Raw genomic sequence first — 14124 nt, 5'->3', positions numbered from 1 at the left:
AACTAAGTAATTTATTTCAAACGATTCAAGGTGATAAGGAATTAAATAGTCCAAGAAAATTATCAGTTGAGGCTGAGAGAGAATTGGATTTGGTAGGAAGGATATTACAGGATGCACATGTGGATCATTTGGATTCACAGCTTGATTGTATTCTGGTTATTTTACCTTCTACTGGAATTCTAATGTAGAGAGAATATGATATCTTAGAATTGATACTTTTACTATACAAACAGTAAAATATTAAAGACCTATGTAAAAATATTTCTGAGTTGATTCTGAAAGGAAAATTAAGACTTTGTCACTTAGCAGGAATAGACCCAGCAGAAATTGTGGTACCTAATGCTGAAATTTCCTCATTATGGACAGAAAATGAAGAGATTTTCAAGAGATTGCAGTATTTTTTTTGGGGGGGGGGGTGAGATAAACAACAAATATCCCCAAAGCAAGAGACTTCAGTTTGTAAAGAGAACTAATTGGATCCTTCATCACATTGTACAGGGAACACCAATTTCTGGAGCCCCTACGTTCTATACTGATGCAAACAATCAAGAAAGGCAGGTTTTAAGTCAGGAAATTGAAGTAAAGTGGCTCAAAGCCCTTATGATTCTGCTCAAAAGTCAGAATTATATACTATTCTCATGGTATTATTATATTTTCCAGAACATTCCAGACATTACACTGCTTTGAGTTCTGAAAAGGCTGATTCTGTAGCTATATATTTATTAAAAGTTATGGCCATCGTGAGAATACCTATACAAATTAAAACTGAAAATGCTCCAGCATATGTCTCTAGTAAAATAAGACAGTTTTTTGCATATTACAACATAAAGCATGTTACAGGTAGAACACATAATCATACAGAAAAAGCACTTATAGAAAGATTGAATTGAACTCTAAAAGATACAATTAATAAACAGAAAGGGGTAATTAGGACACCCAGAGATAAATTGCACAATGCTTTATTAACTTATATTTTTTAAATGCTAATGAGAAAGCAATGCCAGCTGCAGAGACACATTGGATAATAGAAAAAACTGCTGAATTAAACCAACCTGTATACTTTAAGTATGTGTTGACCTCAGAATGGAAACCAGGATATGTGTTACACTGGGGAAGAGGTTTTGCTTTTGTTTCCACAGGAGAAGAAAAACTGTGGATATCATCAAAGTTGATAAAGATTAGATTCAAACAGATCACCTCTTGATTAGAAGAGGTGATTGCTCATCAAACAACATGACCATTCAATATAAACTAACTTATAAGACTAACAAATGATTTTCATTTGATCAGATATAACTTGCCAAAAGGAAAACTCACCAATGTTAGGGTTGGGGCAGGGTTTTGTTTTTGTCTTTCCAGGAGAATGAAAGCATCCAACTAACAATTCTGAAGACTGCTGGACAAATGAGACATTGGAAGAAGAAGGATGAATCATCCAGAGAAAATGTCCCAAGAAAAAGAGTAAATTGGCCTATTGGTATATCACATTTCCAACAGGATGAAATTTCATAAATCTTCCCAAATATTTGTTTCTGCTATTCTCTACTAACATATTAGTGCAAATGGTCTTTTTGTAGTCCCAGTTCAATTAAAAATTAAAGTTGGCTTTGGAGTTGAAGTATGGCTCTCTCCTTCTCTAAACTCAATTACGCTTATTAAAGGCAAAACCAAAATCTCTGTCTTGTGTCAAAAGAGCCACCTGATATGGGACAGAAGACAAACCAAAATTAAAGGACTATTCTATTGCCACTAATCTCATAAATCTTTTGTTTTATTTTGACTCTTTAAAACGTATAAAATTTATATTATTTCAAAATTTATAAGATTTATATATATACATTTATTTAAACTTTTTGTCATGATATTAATATTCATATAGAGTACTAACTGATTCTAGATAAAAAGGCTTCTTCTAGCATCCTGTATATGATTTCAGGTTTGAGTCTCTATTAGGCTCTATTAGGTAACAAGGAATAAGTTTTTGTACTCTGGATGTACATAACAAATTGTAGCCATTTAACCTCTTTAAGATTTGCTGCATATAATATTTAAAATGTTTACGTTTTCTGCAGTAACTATGACCATTCCTAACAGTGACCTTTGAAGTCTCCAAAAGGAGGACAGGACCCCACAACAACGATTCCAACTCGTTTGTGGTAATGCCACCAAGCTGACAAACAGCACCCAAAGATTGGCTTTGGACTACAAACTGCTCAGGACAGTTTCAAGGTGGATAACTGAGATGGTCCAGCCTCACAGACTACTGTAGTCAGGACTTGAGATAAATGCTGCACTTTCCCATTACACAGAGACTGGACAACAAATGATACTACTAGTTTCCCCAGGACTTGACAATTATCCCATTTTTTTTAGGGTTTCCTAAAGAGGCCATTTCCTCCAGACAACAGGAAGTAATTTTAAAGACAGAAGCAAAGACAGTAGGAGTGTGTGATATTTTCAGCTATATATTTATATGTTATCTCTCCATCCATCCATCCACCAATCTATTCTTCATCTATACGATATTTTATTTATTTTAAATTTATGTCCTGGAACCCTGAGGGGTAGAGTGGGAAGACAAAATGAGAAATGAATAAAGATGCTTTCTGGCAGAAAGACTCACACTGCTAAAATTTTCAAAATATTTAATCCTTAAAAATACCTGTGTGGTAGCAGGCAAAGGGAACATTATTCTACATGATGGAAACTGGAGAGCAGTTTGGGAGGGTGCCCTCCAAGATCACACATGCACTAAGCCTTTGAGTCAGTTTTGGGAGATCCAAAGTTTGGTACTCTTTTGTTACAGTTGCTCATCTTGGGAGTATTGTTTTCTTTCTTTCTTCCGTAGGCCTGTAGTACAATGTGAGTGGAATTATAGAATATATTTTCACAACAAATCAGTTGAAGTCAAGAGCACTCACTGTTTTGTCAATAGGGGAGCAGAGGAGACACTGAAGAATTGTCTTTCTCCCTGTTGGAATCTAAGAATTTAGCTTTCAGAAGTAGCTAATCTGTGAGTTGAATAACAGACATGTCCAGTCTTCTCTTTACAATGTAGGTAACACAGTTCAATCTGGCTAGTAAAATAGAAAAAATTTTGCAAAGTGTATTATAAGTTCCTATACAGATGTGCATTTTCAAAACTGAGAAACTTGGAGTGGGGATTTGGGTCACTTGCTTAGCTTGCATGGGGTCTTGAGTGCCAACTCCAGCACCCAAAAAATAAATTAAAAACTGAGAAATCTTTTATGACTGACTTAGGGGGATATGCAATTCAGAGACTTATTAGAATATCATTTTTATTAAGAAATTTTTATTCATTTTACCTACCAATCACAGATCTCCCTCTCCTCCATTCTTCTGCCCCTCCCACCTTTCTCCTCAACCTCATCCTCCATTGCCTCCTCCAACAAGGCAAGGTCTCCCATAGGGAGTCCACAGAGCCTGGTACATTCAGTATAAGCAGGTCCAAGCCCCTCCCTCTGCATCAAGGCTCTGCAAGGTATCCCCCTACAGGTAGTGAGCTCCAAAAAGCCAACTCATGCACCAGGGATAGATCCCAATCCTACTGCCAGGGGCCTCTTAAGCCGGTCAAACTAAACAACTGTCTCCCTTATGCAGAGGGCCTAGTCCAGTCCCTTGGAGACTCCACAGCTGTTGGTCTAAAGTTCATGAGTTCCCACTAGTTTGATTTGATTGTCTCTGTAGGTTTCCCCAGTCATGATTTTGGTGCCCCTTGCTCACAGAATCCCTCTTCTCTTTCTTCGACTGGACTCCTGGAGCTTGGCTTGGTGCTTGGCTGTGGATCTCTGCATCTGCTTCCATCAGTTATTGGATGAAGGTTCCATGATGACAGTTAGGGTACTCACTGATCTGATTACTGGGGTAAGCCAGTTCAGGCACCCTCTCCACTATTGCTAGTTGTTTAAGCTGAGGTCATCCTTGTGGGTTCCCCCTCCATCATGGTATCTCCCTCGCTGTTCTCCCCCTCTGTCCCTGCTCCAGCTCAACCATCCTGCTCCCTCATGTTCTTATCCCCCATACCCCCACCCTCCATTGCCCCCCATCCCCAGTATACTCTCCTATATTTCCCCTTCCCAGCATGATCCATGCATCCCTCTTAGGGTCCTACTTCTTAGCTAGCTTCTCTGGAGGTATGGGTTGTAGTCTGGTTATTCTTTGCTTTACATCTAGTATCCACTTATGAGTGAGTACATACCGTGTTTGTCCTTCTGGGTCTAGATTACCTCACTCAGGATGATATTTTCTAGTTCCATCCATTTGCTTGCAAACCTCATGATGTCATTGTTTTTCTCTGCTGAGTAGTACTCCATTATGTGTACGTACCACATTTTTTTTTATCCATTCTTTAGTTGAGGAACATCTAGGTTGTTTCCAGGTTCTGGCTATTATGAATAATGCTGCTATGAACATAGTTGAGCATGTGTCTTTGTGGTATGATTGAGCATTCCTTGGGTATATGCTAAAGAGTGATATAGCTGGGTCTTGAGGAAGATTGATTCCCAATTTTCTAAGAAACCACCATATTGATTTCCAAAGTGGCTGCACAGGTTTGCATTCAACAGTGAAAGAGTGTTCTTCTTGCTCCACATCCTCTCCAACATAAGCTGTTATCAGTGTTTTTGATCTTAGCCATTCTGACAGGTGTAAGATGATATCTCAGAGTCGTTTTGATTTGCATTTCCCTGATGGCTAAGGATGTTGAGCAGTTCCTTAAATGCCTTTCATCCATTTGAGATTCTTCTGTTCAGAGTTCTCTGTTTAGCTCTGTAGTCCATTTTTTAATTGGGTCGTTTAGTATTTTGATGTCTAGTTTCTTGAATTCTCTATATATTTTTGGAGATCATCCCTCTGTTAGATGTGGGATTGGTGAAGATCTTTTCCCATTCTGTAGGCTGTTGTTTTGTCTTATTGACCATGTCCTTTGCCTTACAGAAGCTTCTTAGTTTCAGGAGGTCCCATTTATTAATTGGTGCTCTCAGTGTCTGTGCTACTGGTGTTATATTTAGGAAGTGGTCTCCAGTGCCAATGCATTCAAGAATTTCCTACTTTCTCTTCTATCAGGTTCAGTGTAACTGAATTTATGTTGAGTTTTTGATCCATTTGGACTTGAGTTTTGTGCATGATGGTAGATATTAATCTATTTGAAATCTTTTATATGTTGACATCCAGTTATTCCAGCACCATTTGTTGAAGATGCTTTCTTTTTTCCATTGTACAGTTTTGGCTTCTTTGTCAAAAGTCAGGTGTTCATAAGTGTGTGGATTAATGTCAGGGTCTTCAATTTAGGTTGGATTTTTCCTTCTAGTGCTTTCTATAGGGATGCATTTGTGGATAGTTATTGTTTAAATATGGTTTTGGCTTGGAATGTCTTGTTCACTCTGTGTATAGTGATTGAAAGTTTTGCTGGATGTAGTTGTCTGGACTGGCATCTATGGTCTCTTAGTGTCTGCATTACATCTGTCCAGGACCTTCTGGCTTTCAAAGTCTCCATTGAGAAGTCGGGCGTTATTCTGATGGGTCTGCCTTTTAAGTCACTTGGCCTTTTTCCTTTGCTGCTCTTAATAAACGTTCTTTATTCTGTATGTTTAGTGGTTTAATTATTATATTGCGAGGGGACTTTTTTGGAGGGATCTAGTCTATTCAGTGTTCTATAAGCTTCTTGTATCTTCATAAGTATTTCTTTTTTTAAGTGGGGAAAGCTTTCTTCTGTGATTTTGTTGAACATATTTCCTGTGCCTTTGAGTAGTATTCTTCTCCTTCTTCTATCCCTATTATTCTTAGGTTTGGCCTTTTCTTGGTGTCACTGATTTCCTGGACATTTTGTGTTATGACTTTTTTGGTTTGAGTGTTTTCTTTGACTGATGAATCAATTTCCTCTATTGTATACTCCACACCAGAGATTCTCTCTTGCATCTCTTGTATTCTGTTGGTTATGCTTGCATCTGTAGTTCCTGTTCATTTACTCATATTTTCTATTTCCAGCATTCCCTCGGTTTTTGTCTTCTTCATTGCTTCTATTTTAATTTTAATTTTCAGGTCTTGAACTGTTTCCTTTACCTGTTTAATTGCTTTTCTTGGTTTTCTTTAAGGGATTTATTGATTTCTTCCAATTTTTTGTTTGTTTTTTCCCTCAATTTCTTTAAGGGAATTTTTCATTTCCTCTGTAAAGGTCTCTATCATCTTTGTCAAGTTATTTTTAAGTCACTTTCCTCTGCTTCTTCTATGTTGTGATGTTCAGGTCTTGCTGTTGTAGAACCGCTGGTTTCTGGTGGTGCCATATTGCTCTTTATATTGTTGTATGTATTTTTGCACTGGCACATACTCATCTCTTCCTACCAATAGGTGCAAGAGGTGCCTGTGTCTGAGTGAGCTGCACTTGGTCTGATCTGTGCTTGCTGTGGCTGTGTCTCAGGGGGCCACTCTGGGTCCAATTGTAGCTCTTGGTCCAATCAGAGCTGGCAAATTCTGTGTGTCCAGAAGCCTCTGAGGTCTCAGGGGTATGTGAGAATTTTGGGTAGGGTGTGGGTCTTATAGATTGCAGGGTCCAATGGGCGGTTTTGGTGGGGAAGCCTGCCTGCAGGAATCTTCCCTGCTGGCCAGCACCTAGGGCAGTGATGGGTGGTGGTTCCCGGCCATGTGTTATGCCTCAGGGCCTATGTTCTAGAGGCAGGACTCTCTGGGTGGGAGAAAAGTCACTCACCTCTGGGTGTAATCAGAGCTGGCAGATTCTGTGTCTCAGGAAGCCTCTGAAGTCGCAGGGGAATGTGAGGATTTGGGGTAGGGCATGGATCTTGTAGATTACAGGGTCCAATGTGAGGTTTCGGTAGGGAAGCCTGTCCTCAGGAGTCTTCCCTGCTTGCTGGCAACTGGGGCTGCAATGGGTGGGGATTTCCAGACACAGATTGTGCCCCAGGGCCTATGTTCTAGAGGCAGGACTCTCTGGGTGGGGGAAGAGTCACTCACCTCTTGGTTCAATCACAGCTGGTGGATTCTGTGTCTCAGGAAGCCTCTGAGGTCACAGGAGGATGGCAGAATTTCATTCTTAAAAGAGTTTTGAAACTTCCAAAATTCAAAAGCACTTTCAGTCACATTTTTTAGGTTAAAATAAAGTTGCTTTCTTTGTTTGTTTGTTTGTTTTGAGGCAGGGTCTTACTATGTCGACCTTGAGTTCTGAGAGATCCACCTGCCTCTGCCTTTCAAGTGCTGGGATTAAAGGCCTGGGCCACCATGCTTGTCTAACATAGTTTTTAAATGAATAAACTAAATAATATGAAGTTGTAGAGAAGAGAGTGGCTATTTTCCTAAGTTTAACAGAAAGTGAGAATTTTTAGTTGACCAAATTGCAAAAAGGATGGAAGATAGTCCAAACGGATGGGCTGATTTTTGCAGGCTCTGCTAAGCCAGCAGAGGGCAGCAGCAGTAGCTAAGTCCTACAGCAGGAGTGGCTGCTTCTTGGGATAAACGCCAAGGGACTTTAGTCTATAGTACAGTAACTAATAAGTATTGCTGATCTTCTATTATAACTCAACCTTTGGGAAACTATAACCTCAAGACATTGGCGGCTCCATCACTTGAAAATGAGGAAAAATGGCCTGCAAGAGGGGACTACCTCCCCAAAGAAAAGGTCTTAAAGTGGAATCTGCAGGAAATAAATCCATCTTTCCTTCCTTCAAGGGGTCTTCCTTGTGTTTCAGGGATCACTAGTGAGAACTGCACACAGGGGATGCAAATGAGACTTTTGATCATGAATCACTGGGGTTTTTTTTTTTTTTTCAAGACAAGGTTTCTCTGTGTAGCTTTGCACCTTTTCTGGAACTCACTCTGTTTCCCAGGCTGGCCTCAAACTCACAGAGATCCGCCTGACTCTGCCTCCTGAGTGCTGAGATTAAAGGCATGCGCCACCGCCACCTGGCATGAATCACTGTAAGAGTAGAGAGTAACAAGCAGAAATTTTAACTAGAAATGACTAAAGTTGTAATTCAGCATCACTGCTCCCCACTTATACCTACCAAATTTTCTAATTCTCAGTAAGAACTGAATGGAGAGAATTACTGGGTACACTAAGAAATGAATGAATCAAAATAAAGTAATAAAAGGGTTCTTTTAGCTCTATTTCATTTTCCTTTCCACTTCTATAATTTTGCACATCTAATATTCAGTTATTACCTAATCCACAGAAAAATTCTTATACCGTGCATATTGTAACAAAGATTTTATTTAACTAAAATGTTTAGAAACAGAGAGGATGTAAGAACTAGAGGATGAGGAGAGCTACCTATGCTTTCTTCTGGATGTGCTGTGGCGGCTGCACACATCAACTCCAAACAGCTGTGATTACCAGTAAAAGACCTGCCCAAGGTTAAGCAGTTGAAACCCCAGCATTAACATGGCAGGGGTTCATGAAGTCCCATCCTAGCTGAGGAGTCATTGTCAATTGATGACTGCTTGGGGAAGGAAAGGGAGTTATTTTTGGAGGGTGGTCACTGGTAGGCTGTCCATGCCCCAGAGGATGGCTGCACACCCACATGCATCTGGGGGCAGCACTAATTGGACTCAGTGGGACACACACACACACACACACACACACACACACACACACACACACACACGTGCGCACAGAATCACACAGAAGACAAAAAGTTTGGAAGAGACATGTTGAGATAGGTTCTAGAGAAAGCAGTTAGTGGATATGATCAAAATACATTATATACATATGTGGAATTATCAAATAATAAGTAAAGTAAAATTATACATACACAAAGATTAAACATAAAGGAATCAGAATGAAAATTGTCTAACTTAATTATTAAAAGAAAAAATAAAGCTGTAACAGCTTTTCCCCACTGTCTTAGTTACTTTTCTATTGCCATGACAAAGCACCATGACCAAGGCAACTTACAGAAGAAACAGTTTATCCAGGGCTTAGAGTTTTAGAGGGTGAGTTCATGAGCATCATGATGGGAAGCATGGAATCAGGCAAGCGGGCATGGTGCTAGAGCAGTAGCTGAGAGCTACTAACTGGGAGTGACTTGGACTTTTGAAACCTTAAATCCTGCCCCAGTGACACACCACCCCAACAAGATCACACCTCCTAATCATTTCTAAGTAGTTTATCCAACTGAGGACCAAGCATTCAAATATATTAGCCTCTGAGGGCCATTCTCATTCAAATAACAAGACTCATCCATTTTTTTTTAGATTTGTATCAATCCATCTGATAATATCTGCTATTGAGAAGAGAATAGGCACCATAGCCATACCATCCTGAATGCATCTGATCCCCTTTGATCTTGGAAACCAAACAGGGTTGACCTTGTTAGTACTTAGAAGAAAAAGGTGATGAATTGATGAATGCCCTATCCATTATTGGAAGGAATGTACATTTCTGTGTCTTCTAAGGGGTGGTATTAGAAGCCATGTTTTGGAAGGAAGAAGCTCTGCTGTGGGTCAGTAGATTTCCCAGAGGTTCACTTAAACTCAGGGGGGGAGAGAGAGAGAGAGAGAGAGAGAGAGAGAGAGAGAGAGAGAGAGAGATATTTTCATCAACTCCCAGCCACACATTAGCAACACATTAGCATTTCCTTCCATTACAAATGTATACATAAAATTACAGTAAATTTTCATTCCTGTTGGCTGTGCCCTGAATGGTGACAAGATGATTTCATGTCTGATTTCTTTTGCTGAGGATAAACTGAAAAATCATCTGCTCTTACTTATTTAATGTAAGAACATAATCATTTAACAAACATTTGAACCCACTACTAAACTTTGCCATTAGATTTTTTTGTTAGCTAATGAGTTAGTCACTATTTTCAACTTAGATAACTGTATTTCAATATCATTTTGCTTATTCCATAGTCCATATGTTTTATTTAGTTAGTAGCCCATCACTTATCCTGAAAAGGAGTCCAGAGGCCTTGCCAGATTACCAAAGAGTTAACTGAATACAGTCTCTTAATAGCTACACCTTTAGGGAAGAGGAGTTCAGTGACCAGCTTTTAATTATGTCAACAAAGTCTCAGGAAACAAACAAAACAAAAATCAATAGCATGACACAAAACACCATGGGCTAGAGGGATGGGTTGGTGGTTAAGAACACTTTCTGCTAAGCCATGAAGACTGGAGTCTGGATCCAGCACCCACATCAGGTGGCTCACAAACACCTGTAACTCTAGCTCCGAGGGATCTGACATCTCTTATTGGCTCCCACAAGCACCCACACACACATGAGTGTATACACTCACACAGATACAAGCACGTGTATGTCCACATAAATAGAATAAAATAATTTTAAAAATTCTTGGCTATCCAGCAAATGAGAAAAGGCCAAGTGTGCTCTTTCCCTAAATTCTTTTTATTTTTTATTAAGAAATTTTTTATTCATTTTACATCCCAACCACAGATCTCCCTCTCATCCCTCCTCCTGCTCCCACCCCCAGCCTTCCCCCATCCTACCCCCCATCCCCTCCTCTGAGGGTAAGGCCCCCATGGGGAGTCAGCAAAGCCAGGTACATTCAGTAGAAGCAGGTCCAAGCCCCTCCCCCTGCATCAAGGCTCTGCGAGGTGTCCCACCATAGGTAATGGGCTCCAAAAAGCCAGGTCATGCACCAGGGATAGATCCTGATCCCACTGCCAGGGGCCCCTTAAACAGACCAAGCTACACAGCTGTCTCACTTATGCAGAGGGCCTATCCCAGTCCTATGGAAACTCCACAGCTGTTGATCTAAAGTTCATGAGTTCCTACTAGTTTGGTTTGGTTGTCTCTGTAGATTTCCCCATCATGATCTTGATGCCCCTTGCTCATAGAATCCCTCTTTCCTTTCTTCGTCTGGACTTCTGGAGCTTGGCCTGGTACTTGGCTGTGAATCTCTGCATCTGCTTCCATCAGTTACTGGATGAAGGCTCTATGATGATAGGGTATTCACCAATCTGATTACTGGAGTAGGCCAGCTCAGGTTCTCTCTCCACTATTGCTAGTAGTCTAAGCTGGGGTCATCCTTGTGGATTCCTGGGAACTTCCCTGGCACCAAATTTCCCCCTATCCACATGATATCTCCCTCTATCAAGATATCATGAAATTTGCAGGTAAATGGATGGAACTAGAAAATATCATTCTGAGTGAGGCAACCCAGACTCAGAAAGACAAACATGGTATGTACCCACTCATAAGTGAGTACTAGATTTAAAGCAAAGAATAACCAGATTACAACCCATATCTCCAGATAAGCTAGCTAACGAGGAGGACCCTAAGAGGGACACATGGATAGCCCTGGGAAAGGGAAATAGATGAGATCTCCTTAGTAAACTGGGAGCGAGAGGGGAGCAATAGAGGGTAGGCGATAGGGGATGAGAACTTAAGGGAATGGGATATTTGAGCTGGGGGAGGGACGGGGTGGGAGAGCAATGAAATAGAATTATTTTCAAAGCAATTGAAAGTTACAGGCTCCATTTTGTAATTGGTACTCTGTAGGGACTCAGCTTGGCATGACTGCAGCCATGCTGAGTTGTAAATGCAATGAGTACCTCAAGTAGCATGACCTATTTTCCCTACATAGTGAGCATAGTAAAGGCAGACAGCATTGCTGAGTAATATGTGGAGCTCCATGACCAGATACTGGCACCAAGCATGTGCCTGACTCTTTCATATTAGCTTTCATAAACCAGGTATATCCCAGGTTGGAGGAGATCACTTTCATCTCTCCCTGAATTTACTTCAGATTTAATCACAGAGAACCATTCAGTCTTGCACCTACCCAAAACCATACTTCTATCTGTAAAGCCCTCAACCCAATAAGTTGTACTCTTTGCAGTCCAGGTTCTGTCTATCTTGGGGGCAGTTCCCATAGACAGAAGCTTAGTTGTGCTGGAGCACATTACCTGCTAAATTTAAAAAATGTATTTAAGCTTGTGTTTTTTTTACTATCAAAGTAAGAACTGAACAAGCATCTAGTGTCAGTCTTGCACATAAACTCAGAAACCCAATGTAATTCATGCAACCATATGTCCATCTCTTCCCTGAAATTGAAGCACAAAATTTTGGATTATTATTGTAATTTGATTTTTACATTTCACCTGCTGAGGCAGGATTAGTTCTGTTTTTGTCATTCATTCTACCTAATTACCATACTTGAAATACTTTATTAGACTTAAATCTGTATTCCATTGATTTTAATATTCATCTTTTTACTAAAATTTTAAAACTATTTATTCACAAACACTTTTTTTTCTGGAGCACGTATTTCGATTAAATGCATTTTGCATTATGATATAGCTAGCTACAGGCCTATGGGAGTCGGGGATTGGTATGTGATAGTTTGAATGAGAATGGCACTTATGGACTCATATAGTTGAATGTTTGATTCCCAGTCAGTAGATTGTTTAGGAAGGATTAGGAGGTGTGGCCTTGTTGTAGGAGGTGTGTCACTGAGTGTGGGCTTTGAGGTTTCAAAAGTCCACACTAGGCCCATTTTCTCTGTCTCTGTCTCTCTCTGTCTCTCTGTCTCTCTGTCTCTCTGTCTCTCTGTCTCTCTCTCTCTCTCTCTCTCTCTCTCTCTCTCTCTCACTTCTTGCTTGTGGATAAGATATGAGCTCTCAGATACTGCTCCAGTACCAGGCCTGCCTGTCTGTCACCATGCTTCCTACCATGATGTTAGTCTTAGGTGTTTCTAGAGACACCATGACCACAGAAACTCTTATAAAGGAAAACATTAAAATGGGATGGCTTACATTTTCAGAGCTTTTAGTGCATTATCATCATGGTATGACATGATGGCGTGCAGGCAGACATGGTGCTGGAGAAGGAGCCAAGTGTCCTACATCTTGACCCATAGGCAACAGGAAGTGATCTGAACTAAGTGTAGCTTGAACATAGGAGACCTCAAAGCCTGCCTCCACAGTGACACACTTCCTCCAAGGAGGTCACACCTCCTAATAGTGCCACTCCATATGAGCTTACGGGGGCCAATTACATTCAAACTGTCACAATGCTCATGGACTTATACCCTCTGAAACTATAAGCAAACTCCCAATTAAATGCTTCCTTTTATAAATTGCCTTGGTCATTGTGTTGCTTCACCTCAATATACTGATTCTTTTTTTAGTTAGTCTTTTTTCAAAGCATCTGTTCTAGTTACTGTTCTATTGCTGTGAAGAGATGCCATGTCCAAGGAAACTCTAATAAAAGAAAGTATTTAATTTAATTTTTAATTTAATAATAGAAAGTATTTAATTTAATTTAGAGGTTTAGTCCATGGTGGTAGGCAGGCAGGAATGTGGTTGAGAGCTCACATCCTGATCTGCAGATAGTGGGCAGGGAGAGACTGGGCCTGTTGTGGGCTTTTAAACCCCGAAGTCCAGCCCCAGTGACACACCTTCTCCAATGTCATATCTACTACAAAAAGCCCACCCCTTCTAATCCTTCCCAAACTTGTCTACTAACTGGAGACGAAATGTTCAAGTATATGAGCCCATGGAGGACATTCTCATTCAAACCACCACAGCACCCATTGTTCTATTTAAAGTTTGAGCTCTTTGGCCACCGAATCTTGATGTTCCCAAAGTCTTTATAGACATTTTATTCACATATTTTGGACATAGATTTTGGTTTGTTTTAAAAATTCAATGTCAGATTTTAAAACCTGATCAGGTAAGCCACGTTCTTTTCTTGTCTCTTGTTCTGTGTGATAACAAAATGCTAGCCAGAGTTGAATGCCTCATGAATAAACTGATTAAGCATAAGGTCAAGGATAGAGCAATTACTCAGGTATATCCTTTACCCAGGTATGATTCAGCACTGTGATATTCTCATCTGCTGACTATCATTGGCACCTATTGACTGGACTATAGTACTGTGAAGTTTTGCCCAATTAAGGAGCTAGGTCTCAACTCTTTCCTTAGTCTGTTTCCTTCTAACTGTTAAAACACTCCCTCCAGTTGACCCATCTCTTTCGGAGTGACCACAGGTTTTCATTCTATGGTTACTCGGGCAATCTCAATACATGAGGTGTAAGACTTGATCTGTAGATACTACCAGGGCAGGCTATGGCTCTTTGGGGCTCTAATCCTCGGTACTTTTGGGGAAAGAAAATACAACCAGTGCAA

This window comes from Peromyscus californicus, unplaced genomic scaffold, assembly GCF_007827085.1.
Source record: "Peromyscus californicus insignis strain IS unplaced genomic scaffold, ASM782708v3 Scaffold_4__1_contigs__length_199733344, whole genome shotgun sequence".
In the NCBI taxonomy this organism is placed as follows: Eukaryota; Metazoa; Chordata; class Mammalia; order Rodentia; family Cricetidae; genus Peromyscus; species Peromyscus californicus.
This window is presented reverse-complemented; position numbering follows the sequence as displayed.